The sequence below is a fragment of the Ceratotherium simum genome, chromosome 9 (assembly GCF_057802395.1).
Source record: "Ceratotherium simum simum isolate JZ-2026a chromosome 9, ASM5780239v1, whole genome shotgun sequence".
Lineage (NCBI taxonomy): Eukaryota > Metazoa > Chordata > Mammalia > Perissodactyla > Rhinocerotidae > Ceratotherium > Ceratotherium simum.
This window is the reverse complement of record NC_141908.1, coordinates 71,303,303-71,318,099: the sequence shown is the minus strand read 5'-3', so window position 1 is coordinate 71,318,099 and position 14,797 is coordinate 71,303,303. Positions and strand designations below refer to the sequence as shown.

Sequence of the window (14,797 nt, the reverse complement as noted above, 5' to 3'; positions counted from 1 at the left end):
TTGGAAGTGTTGCACTAATGAGCTTCCTCAAGATGAAGGAAAACTTACAATAAGTAAGAAGTACTCTCTTTTTGAGTAAATATTACCAATTATTTACCATTAAAATGCCACTCAAATTGGAGCCCTTTTCCATTATCAAAATACTTTGAAATACAATAATTAGTATTAGGAATTAGCTGAATAACCCACATCAGATTATCATACTCAGTTTGTGTTTATGCAAGAAAATATTCTCAAAGTTTTTCTGGATATGTGTAATTCAAATAAAGTGCTAGAAACACCATCTAAAAATACAGACGTCAATCACAGATGTTTTATTTTTCCATAAACTATTCCAAAGAAGATGCACATGTTGAGTCAGTGAAATGTGTTTCAAACAAATATCTACTGGGAGTTTTTGTAACAATCTTTCTGTAAATAGAGCATGCTCTGGAAAATAATAGTTTTATTATATTAATCAGTAAAGTGTCTGGGGCATTTTGACGAGATTTAATCTGGAGCGCAATGTACATAATATCAGAAAGATTCCCCCAGACACATAGAAAAATATAGCAAATCAAATTTCCCTTTAACTAAATATGTTGGCCAATAGTGGGGCATCACTATGTAACCTGTCTTGGAACCCGAGGTGAATATTGAAAAAATGAAAGGGAAATATGAGGGAAACTTTTGTCAAGACAAAAGCATCTTAGCGTGAACATACTATGAAAATCTGAACTAAAGACAGAACATTGGGTTGCAAAGATTTAACAGGGAATCCTCAAGGACTGCCATTCCTATACTATGGGTTATTGGCATTTGCCCTCTCATTATTGTCTTCTCTGTCTTCCACAGTGGAGCCACTGCTGTTCTTTGAAACACTCAACCCACAAAAATATTCAATGCTTTATGTTTTCCCTCTGTTACCATCAATTTTCAGAGATGATATTTAACTATGTCAAGGGTCAAACTAAGCAGACAAAAAATGCATGTCTGTTTTGTTGAAAATAATTGGAACAGAAAAAGATAGAGATGGAGATGAGCCAAGTGTTGAAAACTGATAAGACTAAATGGGAAACACAATAAAAATGACAGAGAACAAAGAAAGTAAATGAACTCTTTTAATATGTGAGACATAAAAAGACTGCCTGTGAATTACTTAAGGATAAAGTTGAGGAGGTTAAAGCATGTGACGCCTGAAGTACAGGGAACTTAAATTAATCACTGCCTTTATTATTCAATTAAGAAAAAACACAAAATCCTGCAATTAACTTTTCTTTTTGCCACAACACCATATATATACATGTATATATATATAATATAGGTGTATATATAATGTATGAGAGTACACACACATTCATCTTGACACAGTCAAAATTTCTTTCTATAGCATCCCTGACTAATAACATTTTATTAACCATTGGAAGAGCAGAAATTCTTAATATTTCCTGTCAATTTAGTAAAATATCGGATTTTTAAATCTACAGCAATATGAAAATATTTTGGAAATGTAATTCTTTTCAAAATGGTCTCTCTGTTAAAAAAATTGTTATATAAATTTGAAAAATGCCCTCTTTTAAAAATTTCAGTGCATTTACTTTATTTCCCTCAGGATATCAATTGCAATTAGATTACACAGTATTATCCACTATTCCCCTTGACTGCACTGTATAGACTGAGCAAAAAACGTTCAGTTCTTTTACCTTTGCAGGTAACTTTAGGTATAATGTTATATTTTGAAGCCAGACAAAAGTGGCTGAGGCAACATTTATTTGATTTGATTACTCACAATTGAAACAATATGAGTTCTTGGAACCCAGGATTAGTTTGGATGACACTGGGGGCCACCTGTCAAAGCTTTGATTATAGTTTAAAATAGCCATCTTCATGCTGAAGTCAGGTTCTAGGCAGAGGAGCTGCAAATTGTTCCACAATGTATTTATTCTCATGCCTTTAAAGCTGTACGATACATAGAATTTTTATTCATTTGAGCATAAATTCAGTTTTGCCATTTGGGTCATTATATTTTGCTTAATCATGGACCAAATAATAATATATCGATTATTACTATTTAATACCTGTTATGGACTGAATTGTGTCCCTCCAAATTTGTATGTTGGAGCCCCTAACTCTCAATGTGATTGTACTTAGCGATAGGGCCTTTAAAGAAGTAATTAAGGTCAAAGGAAGTCATAAGCGTGGGACCCTAAGCCCATATGACTGGTGTCCTTATAAGAAGAGGAAGTGACATCATGTGTGCACACAGATAGAGAAAAGGCCATGTGAGGACACAGCAAGAAGATGCCATCTTCAAGCCAAGAAGAGAGACCTCAGGAGAGACGAAATCTGCTAACACCTTCATCTTGAACTTCTAGCCTCCAGAACTGTGAAAAAATAAATTTCTGTTACTTAAGCCTCCCAGTCTGTGTATTTTGTCACTGCAGCCCTAGCAAACTAATACAATAGTACCGATAGTTGTATTTATCTGGATTAATTGATTTAAACTTTACTACAGCCATATTAATGGATCTAATAAAATTAGGCATCTCTATTGTATAGATAAGAAAAACAAGACAGAAAAGTTAGGTAAATCCCCCTACTACACACAGCTAGTAAATGGCTTAGCTTATACTTGAATGCAGGTAGTTGGACTCCAGAACCCTTGAGATTACCATTTGACTGTGGCTTCTCTCTGGATCTAGTGATCTAGCTGTCTCTGTATGTTTCTATTAATCTAATATCCATTCATTCATCTATCCATTCATCAATCTATCTATTCACCTACCTTTTTTGTTTGAATATTCAAAATATTTCTAGATTTTGTTTTGGAATTTTTCTGTATTGAAACTGCATGTTGTGTATAAATAGGTAAGGTTCAATAATGCATTTTTTGAAAAAGAACTATGACATAAATAAGTACTTATTGAAAAAATCAGTTGAAATCTTTTAGCCTTACATGGTGCTTTCAGGTGATGCATAATTATGGCACAATCAGAAATTCATAATTTTGAAGCATATTAATTGAAAAAACCTACAAACACGCATGCAATAAGGCATAGCAGTGTGTTTCCAGTAATTCAAGGGATGTGAAATCCTGAAAGATTGTTACCCTGATGAATGTTTGCCTAATCATTCACAGTTACCATCCCTGTAGATTTAACTCCTGACAGGTTATGAAAATTATTTTTGAGTCCTCTTTGATTGCCAGTGCTCCAAATATTCTGACTCTCATTCCTTACACTTGTCACTCTATATTGAAACTTGATGAAACATAATTATCTAAACAAGTTTGTACTTGTTCAATAACTATCCATTGATTCCTTAAAACAGATGTCATCTTTTGATCATTTTTAAATGTGTCTCTTCAGAATAACCATTTTAGGGTTCAATCTATGTATATTTCCAATATTCAATTAAAATGTTAAAATATAATTAATAGATTGTAAAATAGACAGTGCAAAGGGAATATTGTATAAGATCCTTTAAACCTTGTGGTTGTTCTGAGCATTTTAAACATAGTTAAATTTGAATAAAACATTAGTAAATTTGGATTTAGGTATATAAATTGACTGTTTAGCTCTAAAACAGTAAATAAGTATTAAAATACATAAATTCTTCATTTTACACACATTTATACAATATGTATATTAATTATAATTGACCTATTTAAGGTTAAATAAACCACAAAAAAATGTATTGAAGTAGAAATACTTCCATTATTTTCTACTATAAGAACTAAATGTTCATATTTTGGATATATTCTTTAGGAAAAAAACAATGAAAGGAGTTTTCTTGCTTGGATAATAAGATAATGATATGCGCTAAAGTCAGTAACCGTAAGAATTTAGGCCTGAGAAATTTGGGGCACGTGAAAAAGGAATATAGAAAAAAGTACTGGTGTCAATAGGCAGATAAGTCTTTTATTGAAGTCTTTATTTCTATCTATAATTTATATATTAACTGATGCTCTAAATACTGTAAGAGGGTAGCTAAAGTTCTTTAAAGTATAGCAGAAATGAGGGCTATGAAATTAAGACACAGTAAATACTTTTTTCAAATGTGGTCATATTTTGAGAGAATCCATCCAGTTTACACAGGCAGTAACTTAGGTAGCTACTCAAGCTCAAGGAGTCCCCATGACAACTTATAATGATAATTAGGTCCTGCAAAATTGTTCTGTAAAATTGAACATCACAAAGATGATAGGGGATTTCAATTTTCCAAAATCAGAAACAGATGAAAATCTGGAACGTTGGGTGTAAGAAGAAATCAAAAGGCTCAATTAAGTGACAGCAATGAGGGAGCAGAAATTCAAGATCTTCCATCGCTAAGACAAGGCAACAATTAGAAATATCGATGTGAGCCTATTGTGAGCCCAGGACATGTTGGCCTTCTGGGCACATGTATACTTTCTGTAACCCCATTTTCTCTAGCCCTTGCCAGATGTGTCATTCTAATGTGCTTATATTAAAAATAATAACACAAATGTCACTAGCTAATGCCCTTATACGAATAATGCAAGACTTGAGCCCACTAAAAATCCTCTTTTCCTCAGCCCACATTTTTGGGTTACATGTGATTATTAACATGTTCACGCCTCTTCACATTTGTTGTTTTCTGCTACTGGAGGAATTTATTTAAAGGCAATACTTCCCAACTGCCTCTGCTGCTGCTGCCCTTTCCTGGTGTTCCCATCTCTGCAAATCATCTATGTCCAATTGGGGCTGAAATTCTCCTTTATCCTCCGTGTGTCATAGTTTTGCACTGTTACAAGCTACTACTGGTTTCCTACTTCTCCTAATTCAAGAGTAACACATTTGTTCTCTCTTCACATCTTGCTCTTCACCATGTGTGAGGTTAAATGAGTAACTTTTATTCTTTAATTTTAACATCATTTTAGATCTGCAGGAAGTTGCAAGAATAGTACAAAAATTCTCGTTTACTCTTCACCCAGATTCTTCCCTCCACCTCTCTCTCTCTCTGCCCCTCTCTCTCTTTCTCTCTCTCTCTCTCTCAGTTTGAGAGTAAGTTACTGATATTATGCCCCTTCTTCTGTAAATACTTGGTTGAATATAGCACACTTAATAACATTATAAAATTAACACTGATACATTATTATTATCTAATTTGAAGACATCATTCAGGTTTTGGCAATTGTCCCAATAATGCCATTTTATCAAAAGAAAATCCTAGATCATGCGTTGCCTTCAGTTCATGTCTCTTGGGTCTCTTTTATTTGGGGACATTAACTTTTTTTTAGAGAGAACGGGCCTGTAATTTTGCATAAAATGCATCTCTCTTTGGATTGCGTGATATGTCCAGATTCAGGTTATGGATGTTTTGTCAGGAATAGCACGGAAGTGATGTTGTGCAATTCTCAAAGCATTAGGTCAGTTAGCATATGGTGCTGATATGTTTCCTTACTGGTTATGTTAACTTGATCACTTTATAAAGTTGCTTCTGTCAGGGTTTTCCACTACCTTGTAAGGAGTTATATTGAGATGTAATAAATATTTTGTGACACCTCAAAATGTCACTACTTTTAGTATCCATTTATGAGTCTTGCCTGAATTAATGTTGATAGTTGCCAAATGGTGATGTTTTGGATCTCATCATTCCTTCCATATTTATTATTTGATCCTCTACTGTAAGGAAGGGCTTTTCATATAAATATACATATATGAATTGTTAAAAATGGTATAATAGTAGGTTAATTCACTTAAGATGTTTAAATAGGTTAATTCATTCCTTTACTATCATTGTTTCATTTGATGCTGAATTGCACCATATTTGGCCCTGGGAGCTCCTTTAAATTGGTTTCTGTGTCCTTTTTGTGCATCTCATTTTTCAGTACTTCCTTACATTCAGAAACAACAAGATTATCCAGGTTCGTCTTGTCCTTTTCCTGCTCCACCCTGGAATCAGGCATTTCTCCAAAAAGTCCTAGCTCCTATTAGTGGAGAGATAGTATCTAGAAACCAAGATTTGGCTCCACATCTGTGATTGTTGCTTGATTGTCATTGCTTCTAGTGCCCCTCAGAGGACAGAACCAGGAACTAAGACTTCATGAACTGTTTCTATATCTTCTTCAGCAAATCCAATTATAAATTGGATTTTTCTTGCCATTCTTCCATTTTAACCACTTTTCCTTGAACACCTTTTACTTTATTTCATTTCCATTCTTTCTTTTAATAGTTTTGCTTTTCTTGAAAGCCCTTTTTAAATTTTTCATTCCAATCTTTTCTTCCTTGATATCTTGTCTTCATTCCTGTTGTAGATAAGATAAAGCAGAGCCTGAATACCCAGGTGTATTTGCAGAAGCTTAGAACATGAAGAAATTACATGATTCCTTCATGTATGATGGGAGATAGATTTAAATTCAGGTGTTGTGACATATAGTTAAGCATTTTCTCAGTCTGCTTAAAGAAAAACATTTCAAAGCTCAGTCAGTCTTATAGGTTGAATAACAAAAAGATTTTGGAGTCTTAAACCCCAGTGCCTGTGAACATGGCCTTATTTAGTAATAGAGTCTTTGCAGATGATCAAGTCAAGATGAGTCCATCAAGGTGAGCCCTAATCCAATATGACTGAGTCCTTAAAAAAGGGGAGAAATTTGGACATAGAGACAGACAGACATATACACACACACACACGCACACGCACGCACACATGGAACTCCATGTGATAATGAAGGCAGAAGTCAGGGTGATGTATGTATAAGCCAAGGAACACCAAAGAGTGTGTACAAACCACCAGAAACTAGGAGAGCAACATGGAACTGATTCTCCCTCACAGCCCTCAGCAGGAACTAACCCTGTCAACACCTTGATCTTCGGCTTCTATCCTCCACAACTGTGAGGCAATAATTGTCTGTGGTTTAAGCCACAAAGTTTTTTTTTTTTTTTTTTTTTTAAAGATTTTATTTATTTTATTTTTTGCCCCCAAAGCCCCAGTAGATAGTTGTATGCCATAGCTGCACACCCTTCTAGTTGCTGTATGTGGGACTCGGCCTCAGGATGGACAGAGAAGTGGTGCCTCGATGCGCATCTGGGATCCGAACCCGGGCCGCCAGCATCGCAGCGCACGCACTTAACCACCAAGCCACAGGGCCGGCCCGAAGCCACAAAGTTTTTGATACTTTGTTATGACAACCCAGCAAACTAACAGAACCACAAAAGTAGGGTGTTATCAAATTTTCACATTATACGTATCTATTTAGATCATAAATAGTGTTACATTTTTCTCTTTTTACTGAACTCATTTGAGAGAGTAGAAATAAAAAACATGATGTAATTCATTATGTAGTTAATGGTCCAGGCATTTAAAATATCAACCCTTAATATCATGCATTAGAAGAAAAACAAAGTACATCATAAACTAAATAAGAGATTAGAACAGTAGGTCATTACAAGGAAACAAAACATATTGTACTTGGGTAAAAATATCCATCTCTGGATTGAACAATTTCTATTAAGTAAAAAAGAAGGTCTTTAATGACATAATGCAAATGCTTGTCTAACTAATGGGAAAAACTTGGCAAGCGGAGAGATTAGAGAGAAGTGCACACCTTGATTATTTTGAAGGTAAGTGTTTCTAAATTTATTTTAGAATTTAATTTGGTTTAATTAAATGAAAGGACTCTCTTGGCTCTCTGGGCATACAAGTGGGAGTCAATGAAAGTTGTTTATCTTTTGGTTCTAAGCATAAAATTTTCTTGGTGAGGCTGCTTTTATATTTTAAAGATGAACACTAAAAGTGGAAACTGCTGTACCGTGTAAAAGGAGAATAAAATGTTCTTTAATTAATTAGGGAATTTCTTCCTTATTTTTTAATTTTTTTCCAAGTTTTAAAAAAGATATAATACCTTTGGCTTCCAGAATTTAAATCAAATTTTTTTATGATGAAAATAAGGACTCATTTATTAAATTAACTTATAAAAACTAACTTTTATAAATTTATTGAGGTATCAGAAATCCTAAATCACCATTGAATTTGCTGAAAAACTACCAAGGAATGGATTCTGAAAAGATGTAATACATTTATTCGCTAAAATTTCTCTCAGCATCATTCTTAGTCATTTCACCTTGGTGAAATCAAGGTGAATTTAATAGATAATTAAATAGAAGAATTTAATATTTTCATAACAAAATTACCCTAAGGCTATTATGCCATTTTATGATAGTTTTAGGAGAGTAACATAGTTATATATAAAGTGGTGTTTGTAAAATTCTTCTGTGAGGGGCCGGCACCATGGCTTAGCGGTTAAGTGCGTGCGCTCCGCTACTGGCGGCCCATGTTTGGATCCCCGGCGCACACTGACACACTGCTTGTCTGGCCATGCTGAGGCGGCATCCCACATACAGCAACTAGAAGGATGTGCAACTATGACATACAACTATCTACTGGGGCTTTGGGGAGAAAAGGGGAACAAAAGGAGGAGGATTGGCAGGGATGTTAGCTCAGGGCTGATCTTCCTCACCAAAAAAAGAAAAAATTCTTCTGTGAACTGTGAAGTGGTTTATAAATAGGAACTATCTAATTATTTTAGCTTAACTGAATACCCTCAAGAAAACTCTCCACGGTGTCACTTGTGAACAGTGTGGGCTGGTACTTTCTGGTCTACTAAAGGACTGGCGGAGTATCAAAGACACCACGTCCTTTTAGACTTCACACTTCCACGTCTTCTGTTCCCTTACTCAAAGCTAAACTCTTCTTTTTCTTACTTGACAAATGTCTACTATCCTATTGTTTTTTTTTTTTTCCTTTTCCCCCAAAGCCCCAGTAGATAGTTGCACATCACAGTTGCACATGCTTCTAGTTGCTGTATGTGGGATGCGACCATGAGGCCGGAGAAGCGGTGTGTGGGCGCGTGCCCAGGATCTGAACCCAGGTCGCCAGGAGCGGGGTGTGCGCACTTAACCGCTAAGCCACGGGGCCAGTCCCTACTATTCCATTGTTATGCAGCTCAAATTTGACTCCTTTTTTGAACCTTTCCTCGGTACTTCCTCTCCTGCCTCCCCAAGCAGAGCTAAGTGGTCAATCTCCTGAGTGCTTATTATATCCTTCCTGGACCTTACTTGTAATGTTCGTGTCATAACCGTCTGCAAACATGTCTTTCCGGATTGATGAATGTATGTTATTTTAGGGTAAGAAATTTTATTCTGATTATCTTTTTATTCTTAAGATGTATCAAAATAGTCTATAGAAGAATGTTTACTGAGTGAATTAATAAAGCCATTTTTTGTTATATATTAGCCAAAGGTCACAGGTCATTGTATGTGCTCACTCTTCCTTCAGTTTTATAATTCCCCATATCTTGGGTTTCCCAGGACAGTCTTGGTTTATGCTTAGTATCCTGGCATCCTGTCTGGCTTAGGCTTTTCCCAGATTTATCACTTTTTAAATGAATTACTGTTACTAATGGTTACTTTAAAGTAAGTTGGATAGCTTGGGTGAATCTTTAATTTATATTTCCATCTAAGCTATGGTTTCGTCCTGTTTAAGCCGTCATCTTATCTAGTAGTGTGGGAGGCAGATTGCAGTGAATAGTGTTCTCCCTTAACTGGTTATTACATCTGAAAGATGAGTAGCAATAACTCATTTCTCTCTTTCTGTCTTCTTCTAGACAAACCAACCAACACTTCTCTTTGAAGAATGACATTCTCATAAAATTCTGTGTGCTCTGACAGAGGCAGGTTGGGAGAGCTAACGTTTCCTGGCATGTGGGCAGTGGGAAGTGTTGAATGCTGTTGCTTCTGCCGGCTGCTTGGTTTCCCCGTGTGGTTCAGTCAGCTATGCCGTGGCTTTTGTGGCCAGTGCTTGATTAGTTGAAAAGTCTATGGTTAGGAGTGACTTCTGGTCAGGCTTGATGCAGTGGCTTACCCAATCTCCAGGTCTTGGTTTCTCTCTGACCTTATCTTTGTCTCCAGTAAATTAGAACATTTACCCTCAGACTCTCTTTCTGATAGCAAGATGGCTGCAGATCTTAAATTCCTAGTTGAGGAGAAAAAAGAAAAATTTCATATAAATACTCAAAATTTCCGAGATTCATTCTGAATAGACAGGCTCTGGACATTCACCATTCAATATGCTGTTTGGCTTGGGTCGTGCATACCTCTCTTCTGGAAGAATCAGGGGCAAATTCCCACGGAGACTTCATAAACTGACCTCAAATAATATCTAGAGGGAGAATGGATATAAGGTAGCAAATAAAAATATCTATGACACTGAGACTCTGCAATGTGCTAGCTATTCTATAATTATTAGTTTTCTTCATAAGCAAGGCCAATTGTGTAGATCCGCTCCCAAAAATATGCTCCCAAAATCAGTTTTAATCTTTCTCACTGAGCTAGTTATACAGGTCAAATTTTAAGAATAGTTTAATTCAAGATCTAAAAACAGGCTTGTCCTAGTCATTAGATCTAACATCTGGCTGTCCATAATGCTTTCTGGGGTTCCACAGCTGTTATTTTTGGTTAAAAGTAACAATGTACTACTGTGGACACTCGGAAAAAGAATAGTGTATTTTTTACGTGATCTTTGAAAGTTTATTAAAAAACTTTGGCATACTTTGTCATCTATTAAATAAATATTACATATTGAGAGATGAGAATTTGTTAAAAGATTAAATGGGATAATTAGTTGGAAAGCAGGGGCAATAAAAATACTAAATTATTAAGTAATATCTTATTTCACCCAAGAAAGGCAGTTAAATGGCTGAGAAAAAATGAAATAAGCTTATTACCTATAGTGTTTTTGCTTTTCTGGAGAGAGATTTGATTGAGAATGACAACCTCAGGAGGAGGGTCTGACCCCTAGCTCAGGGCCTGACTTCATTTCAAGTTATAGAAAATGAGGGTTTGCTGGGAAACAATGGGAAAATGCTACTAGGTTTCTTTCCATGGTTTCCTTTTTATATACTTTTTCTTAATCTTTAGAAAAACACTGGTGGTCCTGCTGCCTGTAAAAGTGATGTTTGAATGTATTCCGCAAAACTTGCAAAGCTGGTAACTCATAAAATATTCCTGAGGCTGGCAAGTTTCACAGGATGAAAGGTTCACACAGCTCTAAGTAACTAAAAAGGAGACTAGTGTAGTGGGCACCAGCACAGCAGTTTAAAGCCCATGCTGGAGACTGGACTATAGCTTGAATTCTTATCATGGACCCAGAGGATAACATCCCCACCATGCTTATATTTCATTGGTATGTTGAAGCTTAATCCATCATACTGTATAATAACTGAAAATATGAATAAAACAGCTCTGTTCTTTCTTCCTCATTTTTTCCCTTAAAAGAAGATGAAAATTTTACTATGAAGAGGATTTTCACATTTATATTTAGCTCATTTTGCTCTAGCTTGAAAACCAGGTCTGCAGTTTCTGCCAGCAGTTGTAACCAAGGAGAATGATTACCACATGCAGGTGTCACTGATTGGGAGGCAATGAAAGCTGCACAGATTGGCTTGGAGGCCTGGACTGATCTCTCTATCCTCTAATCTCAGTTGACTTCTGCCAAATGCCATGAGAGAGCAGTCATGTCTGTTTGGACTGACAGCATAGCTAATAAGTAGGATGAGTGTCAATATATCATTGGTGTTTGTGCGGGGAAAAATATATATATATTATAGATAAACATTATTATCTACAAATTTTATTTCTACAAGTATATATTTTTAAAAAGATTAGTTATAAACACATTTTAGCTAACTAAATGGACCTGCTGTTGAGAATTCTGCTTCCTGTTCTTAATTTCCCAAACTACTTTGCAGTAGCATCTTAAGTAAGGAGAGGACATACATGGAAAAAACTAAAAAAACAAAAAACTCTTATCTAATGAATAGGCATTAAGATTTATGGCATAAGGCCTTAAAAATACTTTAAAATAATTATAAACTCTTGCAGATAATATATAAAAGCCTCATTAATTAAGTGGACTGTGTCTTCATTTATAGAACATACAGAAGCTCTGTTACTATATCTTTACATAAATAATCTTTGAGATTAACTGAAGGTTTCAATTCCCTTTGAAAATGGACCAGCCTTATTCCCGTGGCTAGTCAGTGCCTCTCTCTTCTGCTCCACACCTTCCGCTCTTCTTCCTGCACCTAATGAAACCATTGCTAGATATTGTAGAGGAGGCCTTACGATGTCTTTTATGTAAAAAGGTGAAACACAAATCAGCAAGCTAAGTCTCAAAGAAAAGGCTTTGCTCTTACGTCATAAGATGCCTACATGTTTTAACCTGAAATAAAATTTTTAAGGTATGTGTAAATTTTTTGGTTTGTTTATGGCTCCTGCTTTAACCTACTTTTTCAATTAACTAACCAAATATTTATTCCAATCAAGTAAGATGAGATGGCGCCTACTATAGAAGTATTATGAGTTCATAAAACATACAACTTTTTTACTCTATAAAACATACAAAATTTTAATTTATTTTGATCTCAGAATATGTGAAACATGTGTCTTCAGTTCTTCTAATTCAGAATTCTTCTAACTTAGAAACTAAATATAAAGAAAATCCCAAGTGCAAATAATAAGAGGGCAGGAGAGACTGACCCTATATTTGCCAAGTTTTTAGAGGCATATTAAAACCTCTGCCTACAACTGCCCGTCACCTCAAATGATACTATCCTCTCCAGAAATTAACAAAAATTCTATTATTAAAGATTAATTCCATCGTTTTGCAAGTCTTTCTGTTATGAAGGAAGAATAAACAAATCAGAACAAATCAGGTTGGTGAACAAAGGGAAGGGCTGGGACAGCATAGTGCCCAGAAGGACATGGAAGCTCCACACACCGCCTCCCTATACCTGGCCCCAGGCTTCTCTTCCATTTGTCTGCTCTTGAGTTGTATCCTTTAAAATAAACTGGCAAACAGTTCTTTAGATGCTGCATACCTGGCAAGGCATGTGGGTTGGCATGTGTGACTCCCAAAAGAGACCTCAGCTCTCACTGTTAACAGGCTGTGTGGTTCTTGTTTCTATTCCATAGTGAATGGATGTCAGGAAATTTGTGTTAAAAATGCTGAAGTCATCTCGTGTGAAGGAGCAGGAATTTTGAGCCAGGCTGCTGCTGAGTCATAAGCTTGTGTTTTAGAACCACGTTTGGATCAGATCTCAAGCTGGAAGAGTCTTTGGGAGCAGCATTAGCTGATCAGCATGTCCAACTCCCCATGGGAAGTACTGCAGATAATTTTGCTGCAAAACATAAAATAAGCAGGGAAGAATGTAACAAATATGTCCTGTAGTCACAGCAGAGGTAGAAGGCTGCTAATGATGATGGTTACTTTAAAAATAAGATGATACCAGTTGAAGCGAAGACAAGGAAAGGAAAACAGTCAATGCAAGTAGATAAGCATGCTTGTCCCTGAGCAAGCTTGGAGCAGCTAAATGAACTTTTGCCAGTATTCAAGAAAGAAGGGGGACTGGCCCAGTGGTGTAGCGGTTAAGTTTGCGCGCTCCATTTTGGTGGCTCAGGGTTCCCTAGGCGCAGACATACCACTTATCCATGCTGAGGAGGCCTCCCACATGGAACAACTAGAAGGAGGTACAACTATGACATACAACTATCTACTGGGGCTTCAAGGAGAAAAAAGGAAACAAAAAAAAGAAAGAAAGAAAAAAGGAACGATCACCACAAGGAGGGTACCCGAAGTATCTGATACTTTCATAGTTAATTAAGATGCCGGCAAAAACCATAACTTCACACCACTGGCAAGAACTGTGGGCTATTTTGTATCTGCATGTGATCCGTCTATAATGGATATTGGTCTTGTCTCTGCTATCAATGGGGCACTAAAGAAAATAAGACTGAATCTTAAGGACTTGGATTTGGTAGAGGCAAATGAAGCTTTTGCTCCCCAGAACTTGGCAGTGAGGAGAGCTTGGATGTCGATCCAAGTAAATACAATGTCAATGAAGAGCCATTGCTTTGGGTCAGCCATTGGGAGGATCTGGATAGAGAATTATTGCACAGCTGGTTCATGAATTAAGGTGTCAAGGTGGAAAACATGTTGTTGCATTAGCTTGTGTTGGAGGTGACCAAGGTATCACTCTCTTCCTTCGGAGCACAGCATGAGGACAGCAAGGAGCCCACTATGGCCCACTGTTATTTTTCTTGGCCAGACCACATTAAAAACAGGTGACCTTCAGAGCAGCTGCCAAAACTGGCCATACCCTGCTACTGAAACAGTGATTGAGTTTGATTAAGGGATGCTGAGGTAAAGATGTATTTAATATGAAAAAGAGCTCGGGCCAGGAATAAGTTCTCTCGAATTTGCACAGTCAAATATGATGTGTTTCTGAACTAAAATCTAGTTATAGAATGCCTTAAAAGAAATCACATCCTTGCCAATAACCACCACACATGCTTTAGATAATGTGATTACAAGGAAATTGAATAAACGTTGCCTTAGCTTCCAAAAATAAACAAATGAATAAATCAATGAATAAATACTTCTATTAGGAATTCTCAAAATTTGTGATTTTCTTTTCACATTTTATACTTTTCTATGTAACATTCTATTAACATTCTTTCATAGAAATAAGTGAGAAAGAGCAAGCCCCCTGACATATGGGATCTGGCCTGACACTCTCAGCTAGGCTTTGGTGTTACAACAAACTGGCCTGGCACTCATAGCTAGGTCTTTGGGTCTCCTGTTGAACACAAAATTTTCACAGAACGTCAAAATCAGATAAGACCATTCCGTGACCATGATGGATAAAGACAAAAACAAGACCACTCCGTAATCATGTCTGAGCATAGACAAAATATTATCCAAGCCACAACATACCAAATATAACCTTTTCCTGGTGAAT

At 36.2% G+C, this 14,797-nt stretch overlaps 1 pseudogene; it reads left to right on the top strand.

Annotated features, from left to right (window-relative positions):
* The first annotated feature begins 6,486 nt into the window (after positions 1–6,486).
* LOC101408291 (3-ketoacyl-CoA thiolase, mitochondrial-like) lies at positions 6,487–14,057 on the top strand (annotated as a pseudogene).
* The last annotated feature ends 740 nt before the right edge of the window (positions 14,058–14,797 follow it).